The sequence below is a fragment of the Macrotis lagotis genome, chromosome X (assembly GCF_037893015.1).
Source record: "Macrotis lagotis isolate mMagLag1 chromosome X, bilby.v1.9.chrom.fasta, whole genome shotgun sequence".
Taxonomy (NCBI): Eukaryota; Metazoa; Chordata; class Mammalia; order Peramelemorphia; family Peramelidae; genus Macrotis; species Macrotis lagotis.
In genome coordinates, this window is record NC_133666.1 from 226,837,726 (window position 1) to 226,855,831 (window position 18,106).

An 18,106-nucleotide genomic window follows, 5' to 3' on the forward strand; every position below is an offset into this window, starting at 1 on the left:
AAAGAGTTTAGGGGGATAAGTTAGAAGACAGAAGCCAAAGCAGGGACATACAAAGGCAAACAGCCTAAGAAAAGAACTGATTGTCCAAATGGGCAATGGAGAGAGAGAGAGAGAGAGCTGAAAAAGAAATTTCCTTATACTGAGACCCCAAACAGCATTTGGGCAGTGCAGCAAAGTCCTGCATCTTGTGTCATCAAAGACTCCCTTGTCATCTCCTTCTGACAGTCCAACCCTCTACCCTCTGTGAGTTGAGAACTCCAGAAGCCTCATTCCCAAGGTAACTGAGACTGGCTTGTTGGGGAACAAACTGAATTGGACTGTTCCTCTCTCATCGAGTGAGATAACTTTCTTGCCAACTGCTAAACTGTCTCTAGCTGGAAAATTGTTTTACACCATCCTTTTATTTCTTCTACCATTTCAGAATTCATTTTGAAGCATTATTTCAAAGCTGTTTGGAGGGGAATTTGTGATAGCTCAGGTGAATTTCTGCCTTTCCTCTCTCATCTTGGTTCCCTATCATCAGTAAATATTAGCTATTATACCTCATTGGGTTGTTATTAATAAAACATATTGTGTACTATGTAAGGTGATATGAATATGAGTTATTATCATTATTGATCTTAAACTTATCTTGAAATTCAGTTTAGTAAGTGCTTTGTATCATAAGTTATTGTAGAAAGATCATTTGCTTTGGAGTCAGGAAAGTCTTGGATTTGCATCTCACCTCTTACCAACTACTTGACCTTGAGCAAGTCACTCACTCAATGTGAATTATAATAATACCTACCTCAAAAAGTTCTTACAATGATTAAATAAGGTATGTAAGTAAAATATTCTGCAAACATTAAAGTGATATTTAAAACCTACTATTACTATCCATAGACTTAGTTTAATATATTACTCAGATAAATGAGCATAAAAACTTTACATTAAGTTCATTTTGCAGAATATATTTTAGTTGTCCATTTTTGAAGGGAGGGAAGAATTGCCTTTATCTTTGAAGACTATCTAGAATGCCTTTTCCATTTATACCTGTTGCTTCTCTAAGAGGATAAATATGCAATTCAAAAGTCCCTTCTGTTTATAAACATCAGCTAATCCTCCCTGGCAATTGTACAGTTAGGTTAAGGGTCTAGAGTGATGTTCAATATGAACCATCACACACATGCAGACTCTGTGTCTGCATAAGTCTTCACTGGATTTAGATCTATTTTTATATATGTGGCCTCAATAGCTGAGCCAACTTGAGGTGAAATTGGTGAAAAGTCTGAACTTTAGAATTTTTGAATAGAATTTTAACCAATTAGATATTGAGAAAGAAGAGTCTAAATTAATGTTGTCACTTGGGCAAGGCACTTAACTTCCCTAAATCTCAAATTCCTCATCTATAAAATGAAAGGGTTCAACTTGGTGACCATGTAGATATCTTCCATCTCTAAATAAATGATCCTATAAGCATTATAGGACATTATTAGAATAGATTTGTCACATTTTGGTTTTTGTTTTATTTTGTTTAATCTGTGAATCACTTGGCTTCCAGCATACTGGTTGTATATTCTTTATAGGAAGGTATGAGTGACAATCACACTGGTCAATAAGTTGTGGAGGGGGTGGTAATCTATAAAGATAGAGGCAATATCCACATTGAGAAGATCTCAGCTTCAAAGAGTTTCAAAGAGTCCTTCTGAAAGGTCAGAAAGACCACATAACCCACACATTTACTAGAAATTTTGTTTGATATTTTAACAGTGGGTTATCTCATTGATGTGGTTAGTTCTCCTGAAAGTAAAGATTAAGGGTTATTTATACCTTCTTGTCTTGTCCTATTCTTGCTTACATCTTTCCATAAATTCTTCTTAGAAGATCGATTCAATGTACTACAAGCTTTTGTCTAATACTTTTAATATTTCATAGGGTTTGTAATTTGCATTTAAAAAAACAGCACCCTCCCCATTCAGATGTCATGGGAAGATTGACTGCTTTTGATGAGATACTAATGAGGTGTTGCCTTATTTTTAATTAAGTAAAATGCCAGAAAACAAAGTACAGACATGAACACATTATAAACATTCAGACCTTGAAATTAACCCATGGAACACATACTAGACATCTGCAAGCTGTAATTTTTGATAACCACTTTTTTGAAAACAATCACCAATACCAGAGACATATACAATAAAATATAGTACTTCTACAACAACTTAATACTGTGAAATAAACATAATCATATCATAAGTCTTCAACAATATAATGTTAATATAATAGAATGCAGAAAACAATTAAATGCCCTCAGTAAAGACCACAGTGTAGCTAGATATTGATGACAATAAAAAATTAAACCAAAATTTGGTACCTGCTCTCAAGGATCTTATATTCTAGTAGGGAAATAAAATTCCAACACAGAAATAATGTGATATTATACACCAACTCCATTATAAAATTGCAAAAGAGTGCTATGTTAGACATGAAGGGGAAGATATTTTCAGTATGGAGAGGGGGGAAATCAGATAAGATTTCTTTAAGGAATATCATTTGAGTGGGACACTGAAAGACAAGAATTTGGTAGAAGAGAGGGAAAGGGGCATTTCTTGTAGAGGAGACAGACTGTCTAAGTGAATGGAGGAATAACATCACAATACCTAATTGAGATTAAGTGGGGGCCAGGAAAATAAGTCATTTTTGGAAAGAGCAGAAGGCCTGTGAATATATAACTGAAAAGGTATGTGGGTGCCAAATTGTGGAGGACCTTGAATGCTTAGCAAAGGAGTTTGAATTTTAGCTGAAAATCTTTAAGATATTTGTAGTTATGTCAGATATTTAGACTTGTATTTTTATCTCTACCACTCAGCACAGTATCTAGCAAATAATAAACCTTTAATAGAGGCTTGTTGGTTAGCTTATTGATTGACTGACTAATAACCAGTCACTAAAAATTTGGCCAGAGAAGTAACATGATAAGATTTATGCCAAAGAAGGATTCTTCTGGTTATGGTATAGAGGATGTATCTGAGAAGAGTTAGAGGAGATGTGAATAATCCTATTCAGGGCTAACACCCTGGAACTAATGTATCATAATTGGCCATCTCTAGTAAACTACTGATAGTGAGAATTAGTAGGATAGGAAGGATGTAAGAGGTATTTTGAGATATTGAATGGGTAAGTCAGGTGATAGAGAAGGCAATGGAAGAGCCAAAATTCACTGCAAAGTTATGAAAATGAATGAGCAAGATATTGAATGTAGTCTACTCCATTTAGAAAAAAGTGAAGTCATAAGAAGAGTCAGTTTTGAAGAAATGAAATAAGGTCAGTTTTAGGCACATGTTTGATAGTGCATATGTGTTTTGATACTCTGTCCATAGTTAAAAATAAAGGCCTAGGACTCAGAAGAGGACAAGAATCGTGATTTATGTAGTCAGAGAGTTCAAAAATTTTCTTGCCTCCCTGCAACTCCCATTGCTGAAGTCTTAATATTGCCCCCCCCCCCCACCTTGCCACTTACCAGAAAATTTGAAGAAGTTCTCATTGAATGTAATTTTGGCATAAAGAAGAGTTTTTTGAACAGTGTATGAAATTCCTTTGGCAAAATTAACCTATTGATAAGCTTTGAAACTTTATCTTATCCTGGATAAAACCAGTGATTGGTTCATGAGCAACTCATCTATTTAGGCTTTGCCTATGGATTTCAACTTTAAAAGAGAGAGGAGAAATGAGCCGATTCTAGAGAACTAGTGATGAGGTAGGTTCCTCTCTTCTCAACAAAGTGATGGTAGACTACAGTCATGGAATGTTATTTGTGCCATGAAATGCAGTTACTCTTGCAGTTTCTTTTACTAAACTGCTTTCCTTTTTACAAGGGAGAGCTTTAGGGGGCAAAAAAGTATCAGAAAATTACAGTATCTATAAAATATCTGTAAAACTTTTCAGGAAAAAGAAGAAAGATCGAGAAGAGAACAAAATTTGGAAAATCAGACAGAGATGTAAGAGTCTGTAAACTAACCAGATACAAATGAACTCAGCTTATCAACCAGTTCTCCAAGAAACCATATGCTCCAAGGAATCATATATTTTAAGGTACATGGTTGTAGTAGAAGGAGGTAGAGGGAAGTAGTTCCTGGGACAAGCTAAGATTTTTATGAATGCAGTTAGCAGCAATGATGTAAAAACAGAAGACTTCACAGATAGGCAGGAGAGTTCTTGCACCAGGTAAAATGTATCGAAGAGTTGAAAGGTTCCCCTAAAGCCAAAGTTTAACTGACACATTCACTTTGTAATACAACCAAGATATTATCATTCAGCTTTTACTTGAAACCCTCATTAAGGTAGAACTAACATTTCTTAGGAACCCCATTAATACTGGGATAGTTTTGATTCTTATAACTCATTCCAAATCTGAATTCATGTAACTTCCATCCAGTTGCTCAGCCCTCAGAAACCTAACAAGAAAAAAAGTTCAATATCTTTTGGAATAAATCATTTAAAATACTTAAAGATAGTTATCATATCCTACTTTTCCATCTCTCCATCTTGGAGTAGTGAGGTGATTCTATAGATAGAAGGATGAACCTAGAGTCAGGAAATCCTGAGTTCAAATCTAGTTTCAGACACTTACTTAGCTGTATGACCCTGAGTAAGTCACAAATGAAATATTTGTAAAGCATTTTAGTAGTGTTTGCCTCACATAAGCATTACATAAATACCAGCTATTTGTTTTATTACTATTAATTCTCCATTAGAATAATTCTGGTTTATCAATATCAGTTTGGCACCCCAAACTGAATACAAGGCAATGACAAGATACTTCTCTTGTCCTAGACATTATTACTCTCTTTATGGCCATGTGAATCACACTATAAACTCACTAAACTTTCAACAACAACAAAAAAAACCACTCAGATCTTGTTCAAATATACTTCCAGAGTCTAGTCATGACTCTTCAGCCTTTGCTTTTATGAAGTTGATTTTTTTCTAATTCAAAGACAATAATTTTCATTTGTCCTTATTAGTTAGCCCATCTCCACCAAGTCCCACTCCCTGATCTGATGGTAACCTTGGGTATTTGAAGGTTGAGTTGAAACTTAGGCTGGACCATTCATAATAAAAAGGTTTCAGATGCAGACCAATGATTGATTTATTTTTTTTTTGACCATAGTAATCCATTCTACAAAGGAAAAATATTTACATGAGTTTAGGTCTTTTACAAAGCCTTTCTCTTCTTTATCTAGGACTGCAGATAGGGGAGATGTGGAAGCTAAGAAGTCCCTAGTTATCAGACTATCAGGGACTTTATTCTGACTGCTAGGGTAGTAATGCAAAATCCATGTCCAATGACCAAGTAGACATCTTGATGAAGCAATTGAAACAGTGTTATCCCCTGAATTCTACCCTGGACTTCACACATTGGGAAATCTCTCCACTTCTGCAGTTTGACTTCTGCTTCTGATTAATTGATTTCTTCCAGAACCTCTACTTATTTTTTTATCATATAAATATTTTATTTGTTTTCCAATTACAATGGGAGTTTCTACCAATTGCAATGGGAGGTTCTACCAATCATTTTGTGCAAGGTTTTGAGTTTTCCAATTTTTTTTCCTCCCTCCCTTCCCTCACTCCCTCCCCCAAACAAAAGGCAATCTGAAATAGGCTTTACATTCACATCCATGATAAGCATAGATCAAAATTGAATGTGTTGTGAGAAAGGAATCAGATACAAAAGGAAGAAAGAAATATTAGAAATAGCAAAATTATACAATACATAAGACAACTTTTAAAAATTGAAGATAAGCTTTGGTCTTCCTGCAAACTCTTCAATTTCTTCTCTGGATGAAGATGGTGATCTCCAACACAAATCCCCTAGTTGTTCCTGATTATTGCAGTGATAGAATGAATAAGTTCATCACGGCTGATAATCACCTCATGTTGTTACTAATGTGGATAATGTTCTTCTGCAGAACCTCTATTTTAAAGAGAAGGTCCAGGATAGCAATATCTTCATTCCTCTCTAGACTGTACTCCTGACTTTCTAGGACTTTCTCTGCAATGCTCCTAATCTAGGTATCTTTATCTTTCCTTCCCTAACTTTTAATCTCCCTTTAATGTGGAAAGATAATAATGTCTTTTTCTACTTAATTTCCTCAGCACTTAGAACAGGTCCTGACAACATACTTATTGACTTGCCTTGCCTTAGGTGAACAAGGAGAGGTTGATTTTTTCCACCTCCTCCCTTCCACACCTCCTAATCCTCACAGTGTTTGTCAAAGGTGGGACTTAGATCTTGGTCTTCCTGACCCCAAGTCCAGCTTTTTTAAATATGGTATATCACATTATTCCTCTTTAGCACTTCTAACTTCACTACAAAACTTATCAGCTTTCTTTTTCCTTGATATAGCTGTGATCACTAGCACTTTTTTAACTTTATAAGAAATGGTTATGGTCATATTCTGGATCACACATTTAAATGAACTAAAGAAAAGAAAGAAACAGATGGGAAGATTTTCCAAAGGTAAGTAAACCAAAATAGAAAGAGATGAGAGAGGCAGGAAGAAGAGGGTGGAACATTATTTGTATATCCATTAGAAAACAAATTTACTGAGGTGGAAAGGACTCATTTGGAAAATACAAAAGATAGAAGAGGAATATGATTGATGCTGGGGCAGGGCAGAGCTGGTGATTCGAGAGGGAAGAGATTTCTTACTGATTCTTTTGTGGAGGAAGAAAGCTGAGAGGGACAGTTTTCTTCTGCCTACCCCAAAGAACATCCACAGCCCAGAACAACTTGATTACATCTGGTGGAAGTGGAAGAAACCTAGAGTTGGAGTGGGGTGGAGGGAGGAAATGTGAAACTGGCTGATTGATGAATACAAGATGCTTATGAGGTAGGTGTTCATAACCTTGGAAAGGCTTTCCACAAAATGTTCGGTTTATACATGTATTACCTCAATTTGTGAACTCTCAAGTTGAAAGTGGTCTTACAGACCTTAAGGGCAGAAGAGAATACTAAGACCAGAGAAGGTAATGAAAAGATCATGTTGGTTAATGGCAGAGTCAGGACTAGTTCTTCTTTTCTCCTGACTTCATCCCAATGTTTCTTCTACTATGTCCATCCTTTTCCAAATTGCACTCTGCACAAGAATGGTATTCTGCACAGGTTACTGGAAGTTCCATGAGAAGATGATAACATCATTTCCCCCTTCAAGATATTGATTTATACATGTCTCAAAAGCACAGATTATATGCAGTGCCTTTCATAGGAAAATAGGCTTCATTCCTCTCAATTTACTCCAAATGATCCTTTTTATTTTCAGGTTTTCCTCACCACAGTCCCCTAGCTCAGTACTTTTAGAGTCTATCAATATATTTTAGACCATAAAGAATTCTGTGACTATATCAGTTTGAGAAAAGTCATACTTCCCCATACATCCCCAGCACTTGCTCAGTGATCTAAATAAATGCCTCAAGCTACCTTTGCATCTGAGACCAACCTTAATTTGGTTGTAACATATAAGAAGTTACATGTTTCAAGTAGACTTTGTAAAGAGCCTAGTCCAGTGCTACTTGTTTTCTGACAGAAATAAATTTGTTGAAACTATCAAGTTTAACAGGATACTTGTATAGAGAAAGGTATAAGAATTTTAGTATGAAATTGACAATTTTTTTTAAAAAATGTTAATGTTTAGTCAAAAAATGGTTCAAATGATTGCTAACTTTGATACCTTCTCTTGGTTGCCTAAATTCTGTCCTGAATTATAAACTTTTAGCTTGGTAGGAGCTTTAATTTACACTAGGGGAGGAGAAAAGCTTCAATTTTTTCAGGATATATATTTCTAGTGCTCTTTTCAGATTTTATGGGCAATTCAGTCTTCATGCTTCCTTAATCCTGAAACTCTTTCAAAGACTCCATACTGTGCCAAATGTACAGTGATTATGTAATGTGGACAAAAAAATCCAGTGGGAAATGTGTAGAGTGGATCAAAATCATTTCACTTAGGACTTCTTACGGTCATTTGATCTAATGATGTTCAGTAAGTTTTGATGTGCTAAAAGCCAGTCACTGTGAGAACATCAGGTTTGAGTAAACATGTGACTTGCCCCATGAAAATACAAATCATACGAAACAGTTTTACATATACAATAATGAAATATATGCAAAAAATAAAATTGTATGGCAGACTTTTCAAGCCACTGAGTTTTGTGCTGCTTCCTATGAAGAAGTGGGTTGTTTTGGGGGGAAGATTTTTTTTGCATTTTTAAAAATATATTAATAGGGCATTATGATGCTTTCTACATGCATAATAATGAAGATGATGAAATGAGCCAGTTAGATAATTCATCCAAAATAATCACACTGGCCTTCATTAGCTACACATTTCAAGGGAGAACAGTTTGCAACTCTGAGAGCTAAAAGGGAACTTTAAATCTAAACCTTCAAGTTACAGTTTAAGAAATTGAAGCCCAGTGATGTTAAGTAATTTGTCCAACATCAGGAAGGTACAATATTACAAAGTTGAGATTTGATCCTAGATTCAGAGGTTAGATGTCCTTAATTGTTCTAGAGAATCTCCCATCCTCTTTAACACCATAAGTTGTATAGTACAGCCTTAGTTCTACTTCTTTTCCAAATAGAAAATTTGAAATTTTTTTCATTCATTTTCTACTTTGTCATTACTTTTACTTAGTTGATAAGTATTTTATATTTCAGAAATTGAGATTACATATAAAAATAACTCTAAGACATTTATGGTTCTTCAAGAATTGGAAATGTCAAAAATTGGAAATGTTGGATCATCAACAGGATAAAGATTGTGATTTAAGGAAGGCTACCCATGAGGACATGTAAACAATCCTTTATATACATATAAGATGATATGAAGAAGGACAGACTTCACTTTTTAAAGCTTTCATTTTTCAAATATGGAATGCCAGCACTTTCCTACATATACACACACACACACACACACACACACACACACACACACACACACACACAGAGACACTTAGTGGATGTCTCCTGGTTACTTATTAGTTGGCCAGACAGTGAAAATTCTTTAAACACTCTCTTAACATTTCACCTATTTCTTAGGAGATTTAGGATTTGGCCTTTATTTACTATATTTGAAAATGAAAGATTTGAAAAGTGAAGTCTGTCCTTCTTCAAACCATCTTATATGTATATGTCCCCATGGGTAGCCTCCCTTAAATCACAATTTTATCCTGTTGATGATCCAACATTTCCAATTTTTGACATTTCCATTTTTTAAAAATTTGTTCCACATCCTATGTTAAAGCCTTGGGAGGTCTTTTCATATTAGCCTTTCCATGTTTAAGTATCATTGCTATCTTGAAACGTGTTTGAAAATGCTCAAACTATCTCCATTTTGGAGCAGTTCAGAAAGACCCTGTGGGTTGGTATGGGACTCATATAGGCACAGTGGGGTCTATGTTTAGAGCAGTTGCTTAGAATTTCATCAAATCTTAGTTGACTTTTGTTTTATTTTCTCTCCCCCTACACCACTGTCTCCCCCCCTTTCATCTTTTTTTTAAGTTTTTGCAAGGCAATGGGGTTAAGTGGCTTGCCCAAGGCCACACGGATAAGTAATTATTAAGTGTCTGAGGTCAGATTTGAACTCAGGTACTCCTGACTCCAGGGCCAGTGCTGTATGCACTGCGCCACCTAACCGCCCCTCCCCCCTTCATTTTTGTTGTTTCAAGAGAAACAAGAAAACTGTGATAAGAGCTTAGTCTTATATAGCTCTGTTGAGCTGAGACAAGAACAGAAGCTACTTTGAGGGCAGAGACTATCTTTCAATTGTGGTCTGTACCAAGGAAACTGATAATATACATAATAAATTCTTTTCTTTTTGTCTAAGATAACAACATCCACCCTCTGTTCTGGAACTGGATTCACTTGTTCATTAGATTTTCTGAGTAAAATTACTTCTGGCATTATCTCTCATTCATGAGCATTGTGGCAACTTCTAAGGAGAGAAACAGCTCCTACCAGGGATTAGCACGATCCCTACTTCCATTCAGCTGCCAAACCTATTTTCACCTCTGAAACAGGACCTAAATGCTATGGTGGAGGTGAGCCAAAAATCAGAAGTAAGCTACACATCTATACTTTGTTTCAATTTAAGAAAAGTTTTAAATTTGCTTAGAACAACATATACCAAGTGTTCTGAGTGAATAACTCACATGGGACCCTTGACTGCTGGAATGAGAAGCCACCCATTGGCTCATCCATCCCTACTCTCAAACCTTCCCTTGGGAGTGCTTCAGGAGTTTAATTCAAATCTGAAGGCAATTCAGAGTTCTGGGCTCATTCTAGGCAAGTCATGTTTGGTTGGGAGCAAGGGTTGTAGGAGATCTTATCCTAGACTTAGCTATATAATATTGTCCTTATAATTATGGATAAAAATCTCATCCAATGTATGAGAGGTCTCCAAATGAGAGAATCAGGAGAAGGAAAGATGCTACCAAGTTTATTTTTAATTAGGAGTAGCTAGGTTGAATAGTGAATATAGTACTAGGGGTCTGGAATTGGAAGATTTATCTTCCTGAGTGCACGTCTGATTTTAAACACTTATTAACTGTGCCACCCTGGGTAAATGATTTAACCTATTTTCCTCTTTATTCCGGCAAATTATTCCAGTTCTGGCAAACTATTCCAGTATCTTTGCCAAGATAATGATGGACATGTCTAAACTACAAAAGTATCTGGTTAGTTTTAATTGTTTTCTTTTTACAATTACATGTAAAGATAGTTTTAAACATTCATTTTGTAAAATTTTCTCCCTCCCTCCCTTCCCTCCTCTCTCCACAAGACAGCAAGTTACCCGATATAATGTATACATGCACAATCATATTGCACACATTTCCACATCAGTCATGTTGTTAAGGAAGAATCAGAATAAAAGAGAAAATCCATGAGAAAGAAAAAAGCAAAAAAAAATTAAGTATGCTTTGATCTTCATTCAGACTCCATAGCTCTTTTTCTGTATGTGGATAGAATCTTCCATTATGAGACTTTTAAAACTGTTTTCCTTCACTGCATTGAGGAGAAGAGCTGAGTCCTTCTTAGTTGATCATCACACAGTCTTCCTGTTGCTGTATATAATATTCTCCTAGTTCTCACTTCACTCAAGCATCAGTTCGTGTAAGTCTTTCCAGGTTTTTCTGAAATTCCCCTACTCAAAAGTTTTATGGAACAATAGTATTCCATTAAAATCATATGCCTGGCTCCTTCTATAAGTAGAAGGGAGAATTTTAGTGAGGCTTTTACTTCAGCTTGAGGCCTGTGGTTTGAGTTCACTAAATATAATCAAAGCAGTTGTTGTATAGATGATAGAAATGCAAAGATGTTCTTTTGGGGATTAATAACTGACTGTTTCTTTTTTAATATTACTTATTTTGATTAATAACTTTTGCTTTTTTACATTATATTCTACTTCCCAAAGAGTTACTTCTTTTACCAAAGATTTTCAAAAGCAACAGAAAACACAATTAAATAACTCCATTGAACCTGAAGGTATATGCAAAATTCTGTGTTCCTCGTCCCCCTACTTCTACAGTGAAAGGAAAGAAGTATATTTTTTCAACTTTCCACAGGTCTAATCCATTCTTATTATACAGGATTCAGTTTTACTTTCTTTTGTAAAGTCTGCTATATACATTATTGCAGTCAAGCTCTCTATTATTTTCCTGGTTCTCCTTCATACTGTGTCAGTTCAGATAAGTCTTCCCATGATTTTCTGAATTCTTCACATTCATCTTTTTTTATGGATAACTAAAAGTTCAATATATACATGAACAACAATATGCTTAGCCAATAAAGGGGCTTCTACTTAATGTCCAATTCTATGATATCATAAAAAAGTTCTACATTTTTATAGAATTTTTTAAATAGAAACTTCCTGGTTTTGATCTTCTAGGGTTATTTCTCAGTCTAATGGAAAGGCAAAAAAAAGAAGCTAATGTGTTTGAAATTAGATGAATAGTAAAGGGAATTTCATAATTATTGTCAGCAGCTTTTTTTGTTGGTTGGACTGATGTTCTTTCGGCAGTAATTTTGAAACAAAGTGCATTTGTTGTTACCCAGGTATGTTGAGGAATGTCAGATGTAATTAGTCCTGTAATTCTACCTTCTGTGGGGGGTGGGGTAGCTCAATATAGTAAGTATAGTCTTCAGGTGGGGGTAGGCAGCGTTTGATTCAAATTAACTTTCATATATTGATAGCATATTTAGATGCCAGCCCAAAAGAAAAAAAGCTAAAAGTGTCAAAGGAATTAGTTTCTGGGGTTGGAAGAAGTTATTCAATAAAGTTTCACCTGATGAACATACCTGGAAGTGTCCCTCCATTTTGGGGTCCATACCAAGGAAACAGTTATTCTGGGTTCTGTTGCTTTCTCTTTCCATGGTAATGTCAATGCTTACCATACTCTCCCCATTTGCTTTATGTTTAGAGCTCACTAGATTGAAAAAACTCAAGAATATCTGGGTAATGGAAGAATAAAACAGGTAGCCTAATTCAAGTTAACACAGGTCTTCTGGCCTACAACTCGGTTTCTAGCACTTAATTCATTATGCAGCTCCATCAATGACTAGGTAACTACCATTCCAACAGCACCTGTGATAACTTGACAACCCAATTTTTCTACTGTACCATACTTTCTAAGTCCCTTCTTTAACAGAGAAGGAAACCAAAAATCTCCAAAATTCAAGACACTTAAGAATGGAAAAGAGGGGGTGGCTAGGTGGCGCAGTGGATAAAGCACCTGGATAAAGCACCGACCCTGGAGTCAGAAGTACTGGGTTCAAATCCAGTCCCAGACACTAACTAGCTGTGTGGCCTTGGGCAAGCCACTTAACCCAGTTTGCCTTGCAAACCTAAAAAAAAAGAAAAGAATGGAAAAGAAATGAGCCAATAGTAGAACCCAGGTCTTCTGCCCAGTCTCTGATCTTCCTCCCCAACTTTTTTTCCCCTAGAAAAAAATATAAGGCATGTACATATAATTTACAATGTCATTCCATCTCAGGAAACCATAAGTAAGCATCATACTTTTTAATGCATCAACAACTATAACTATTATTTCCAAGATCCAGATATCTAAAATTCCCTCTCTCTAATCATAACCTCCTGTCCTATTTTTTTTCTCTGTCTCACTTCTAAACCTATTCTTCATTTTTACCATTGCCTCCATATTCTCTGTTCCTATTTGTTTTGTTCAGTCTCTCATGATTGTTTTGGAATCACTTTCTTCCTTTTAGATTCTTAAGTCCATAGTTGACTAGTTCTGCTAAATGCCATACCTAACCTTAACATCTTTGACCCCATGGCTTCTAACATCCTGCAAAATGTCAATCTGTGATATCCATACTATTCTTTTCTTCCTTCTGTGGTGGGTAGCTAATTGACACAAAGGATGAAATAGGGTGGTTAGAAACAGGATATTCATCTTCATGGAAGAAACAGAAAAATTCTCCCACCATTATGTCCTTGAGAGCAGTGACTCTTTTGTATTTCTTCCTATCCCCAGTACTTAGACTAAAGTCTGACACAAAGGAGTCACTTAAAAAGTGCTTAATGGTTCTAAATCACTACTTATTAGAGAAATGCAAATTAAAGCATCGCTGAGGCACCACCTCACACCTCTCAGACTGGCCAATATGACCAGAAAGGTCAATGATCAATGTTGGAATATTTTTTAAGATTTTATTTATTTTTGAGTATTACAATTTTTCCCCTAATCTTACTTCCCTCCCCCCCACCCCCCACAGAAGGCAATTTGTCAGTCTTTACATTGTTTCCATGATATACATTGATCCAAATTGAATGTGATAAGAGAGAAGTCATATCCTTAAGGAAGAAACATAAAGTAAAAGAGATAGCACGATCAGACAATAAGATATCAGGTTTTTTTCCTAAATGAAAGGTAATTGTCCTTGGTCTTTGTTCAAACTCCACAGTTCTTTTTCTGGAGACAGATGGCATTGTCCATCATAGAGAGCCCCAAACTGTCCCTGATTGTTGCACTGATGGAATGAGCGAGTCCATCAAGATTGATCATCACCCCCAAGTTGCTGTTAGGATGTACAATATTGTTCTGGTTCCGCTCATCTCTCTCAGCCTCAGTTCATGCAAATCCCTCCAGGTTTCCCTGAATTCCCATCCCTTCTGGTTTCTAATAGAACAATAGTGTTCCATGACATACATACACCACAATTTGCTAAGCCATTCCCCAATTAAAGGACATTTACTCCATTTCCAATTCTTTGCCACCACAAACAGGGCTGCTATGAATAATTTTGTACAAGTGATGTTTTTACCCTTTTTCATGATCTCTTCAGACTGCTCTCCAGGAAAGGTTGGATGAGTGCACAGCTCCACCAACAATGTATTAGTGTCCCAGAGGGATGTGGGAAAGCTAATATTTTGTTGGTGGAGCTATGAATTCATTCAACCTTTCTGAAGAGCAATTTGGAATTATGCCCAAAGGGCAACAAAAAATGTGCATACCTTTTGATCCAGCAATACTACTACTGGGTCTATACCCTGAAGAGATCATGAAAAAGGGGTAAAAACATCACTTGTACAAAAATATTCATAGCAGTCCTGTTTATGGTGGCAAAGAATTGGAAACTGAGTGACTGTCCATCAATTGGGAAAACTGTGGTATATGTATGTGATGGAACACTATTGTTCTATTAGAAACTAGGAGGGATGGGAATTCAGAGAAGCCTGTGGAAGGATTTGCATGAACTGATGCTGAGTGAGATGAGCAGAACCAGAAGAACATTGTACACCTCAACAACAACATGGGAGTGATAATCAACCTTAATGGACTTGTTCCTTCCATCAGTGCAACAATCAGGCACAATTTGGGGGTATCTGCAATGGAGAATACCATCTGCATCCAGAGAAAGAATTGTGAAGTTTGAACAAAGATCAGACTATTACCTTTAATTAAAAAAAAAAGTTATGTTAGTATGTGATTTTGCTATCTCTTACACTTTATTTTACTTTCTTAAGCATATGATTTCTCTCTCATCACATTCAACTTAGATCAATGTATACCATGGAAACAATGTAAATGCTAACTGACTGCCTTCTGTGGGGGGTGGGGAGCAAGTTTCAGGGAAAATTGTAAAATTCAAAATAAATAAAATCTTTCTTTTATAAACAAAAACTTTTAAAAAGTGCTTAGTGAATGATTGACATACTTAAAGGTAGTAGATAATTGTTTCAAAACTTCATACTTGTTATCTGGATAACATTCTAGATCCCCAAGTAGAATAAGATTTAGGAACACTTCTCTCTCACCCCTCTCTTGCTTAGCATTAGAATAGACTTTTTTCTTTGGGTTGTCAAGCTCTAGCACTGATCTAGGGAGGAATGAGAGAGAAGTGTTCCTAAGCCATATTTACTTGGGGGTCTAGAATGTTATCCAGATGACAAGTATGAGGTTTTGAAACAAACAAATATAAATGTAGAATTTCTTGTGACATATGAACTCTACAATTGATTACATGGTAGATCCTTCAACAACAAGGATTTATAAAACTTCATGACTATCTGGAAGTATAATCACATACTTTGAGTTATAAGGGACTCTAAATGCCATGTAGTCATTTATTTAGAGCCTAAATGAACCATAAATCAACCCTTTCATAGTACAGAGGAAGGAACTGAGTCATAATGGGGTTTAAGTGAAATGTCCTTGGTTATACAGTAATAGTCAAACTGAGGTACCAAGATTCCTGTGTATCCAATGAATTTGGTACTCACAATTTTTGTCTCCAGTGGAGAAAATCATATAACTCTTCTGCCTGGGTCCACTACAAATTTATATTACACAAACTGAATTGGGCCTTCATTGCTCCTAGACAATACTTCTATATTTTCCTTATCAGAGGTCCTTATCCCACAGTTTACAGTGACCCTTTCAAAATCTTTTCATCCTTCATTAAATCTTCCATGACTACCCCTCTTATCACCATTTTAGCTGAGATCCTTGCCTCATATTTTACAGGAAAATTTGAGGTCATTCACCATGAGCTTCCACTTCTCATCTATCACTCTGATGCCTTCTCCCTCTATCTCCTCTTTCACCTCATCTCATACAATAGTGTGACCTTACTTCTCCTAGCAAGGCTAACCCCACTACCTGCTCAAGTGTTAGGTTTCAAGAATAGATCTTTCCTGTTTCCTCTAAAAGATTGTCCCCTTTGTTATCCCTACTCTGTCAAGTATTTTCCATCTCTCCTATTTACTGGCATATTTCCTACCACCTACAAATACATCTGTGTCTGTGTCTCCCTCATCTTGAAAACTCTCTCATTTTATCTATTCCTCTTATCATTCTATATCACTTCTGCTCCTTATGGCTAAACTCTTCAAAAAAAAATGGTATCCATAATGGATGTCTACACTTTCTCTCCTCTTGCTCTCTTCTTAACTCCTTATAATCCCTAACTCCTTCTCATTCTAATGAAACTTCTTTGTCTAAAGTTATTTATAATCTTTTAGCTGTCAAATATGACCTTTTCTCAATTTTCATTCTCCTTGACCTCTCTGCAGCCTTTGATACTATTGAAGATTTTCTTCTCTTTGATATTCTCTTTTCTCCATTTTCAAAATGTTAATTCCTCCTGTTTCTCCTTCTATCCATCTACTATTCCTCTATTTCCTTTATTAGACCTTCCACCAAATCATACCCTCTAACCATAGGCGTCACTTGGTGCTCTATCCCGGACCTTCTTTTTTTGCTCTCTTTATACTACTTTACTTTATTTCAACAGCTTCAATGAATTTTATTACTATCTCTACACTGAAGATTCTTAAATTTGCCTATCCTGCTCCAAACACTTCAAATCTTGCATCTCCAACTGCCTTCCAGACATCTTGAATTCTCTCATTATCTATCCCCCCCCACCAAGCCCACTCCCATCTGCTACCTTCCCTCATCACCATCCTCCTACTCCCTCAGATTTGCGACCTAGGAGTCATCTTTGACTTTCCACTCTTACACTCCTTGTATTCAATCTATTGTTGAGGGCTGCAGCTTCTTGAATATTCTTTCTTCTCTCACCTGACATGCTAGTATAGTCCTCATTATGTCAGGCTTAAACTAATGCAACAGGCTGCTGGTGGCTGCCTCAAGTCTCTTTGCACTCCAATTCAGTCACCAAAAATGATTTTCCTAGAGTGCAGGTTTGATCCTCTTACCCCTTCTCCTCCCTACTCAATAAACTCCAGTGGCTTCCCTATCATTTCAAGGATTAAATACAAAATATTTCATTTGGTATTCAAAAACCCTCCATAACCTTTCTAACCTTCTTAAAACTTCCTCCTTCATATGTATTCTTTGATCTACTGACACTGACTTCCTGACCATTCTATGAACTAAACACTCCATCTTCAGACAGTGGATATTTTCTCTGATGTTCCTCATGCCTAGAATGCCCTTCTTTTCTCCTCTTTGCCTTTTGATTTCTCTGGATTCCTTCAAACCCCAAATAAAATTTCATTTTTATGGAAAACCTTTCTCAACTCTTCTAGTGCCTTTCCTCTGTTATTTCCTATAGATCCTGTTTGTAGTTTGTTTATATTTACTTTCATGTTACTTCATCCTTTAGATTATAAAATCTTTAAGAGGAGGGACTGCCTTTTGTGTATGTATAAACTTTATCAAATTACTTGCCTTCTCAATGATGAGAAAGGGGTCTCATAGTTTTTTGTTTCCTTTTGTTCTGATCCTTCTTTCACAACATGACTAATATGAAGATATGTTTAACATAGTTATACATGTAAGACATATTACTTGCTGACAAGGGGGGAGTGAGAAAAGTGGAACTCAAAATTTTACAAAAAAGAATGTAAAAACTATCTTTGAATGAAATTGGAATAATAAATAATTTTTTAAATGATGGGGAAGAGGAGGGAAAGGGGGATTTGAAATCTGAAATTATTTTTAAGAAACAAAGGTTAAAAATTATTTTACATGTATTTGGAAAAAAATAAAATGCTAAAACTTTTAAAATAAAGTTCATCATTCTCAGTCAACCTACTAATTAACCTCTCCAAACTTACCTACCCCAGTGCTCAGACAAAAA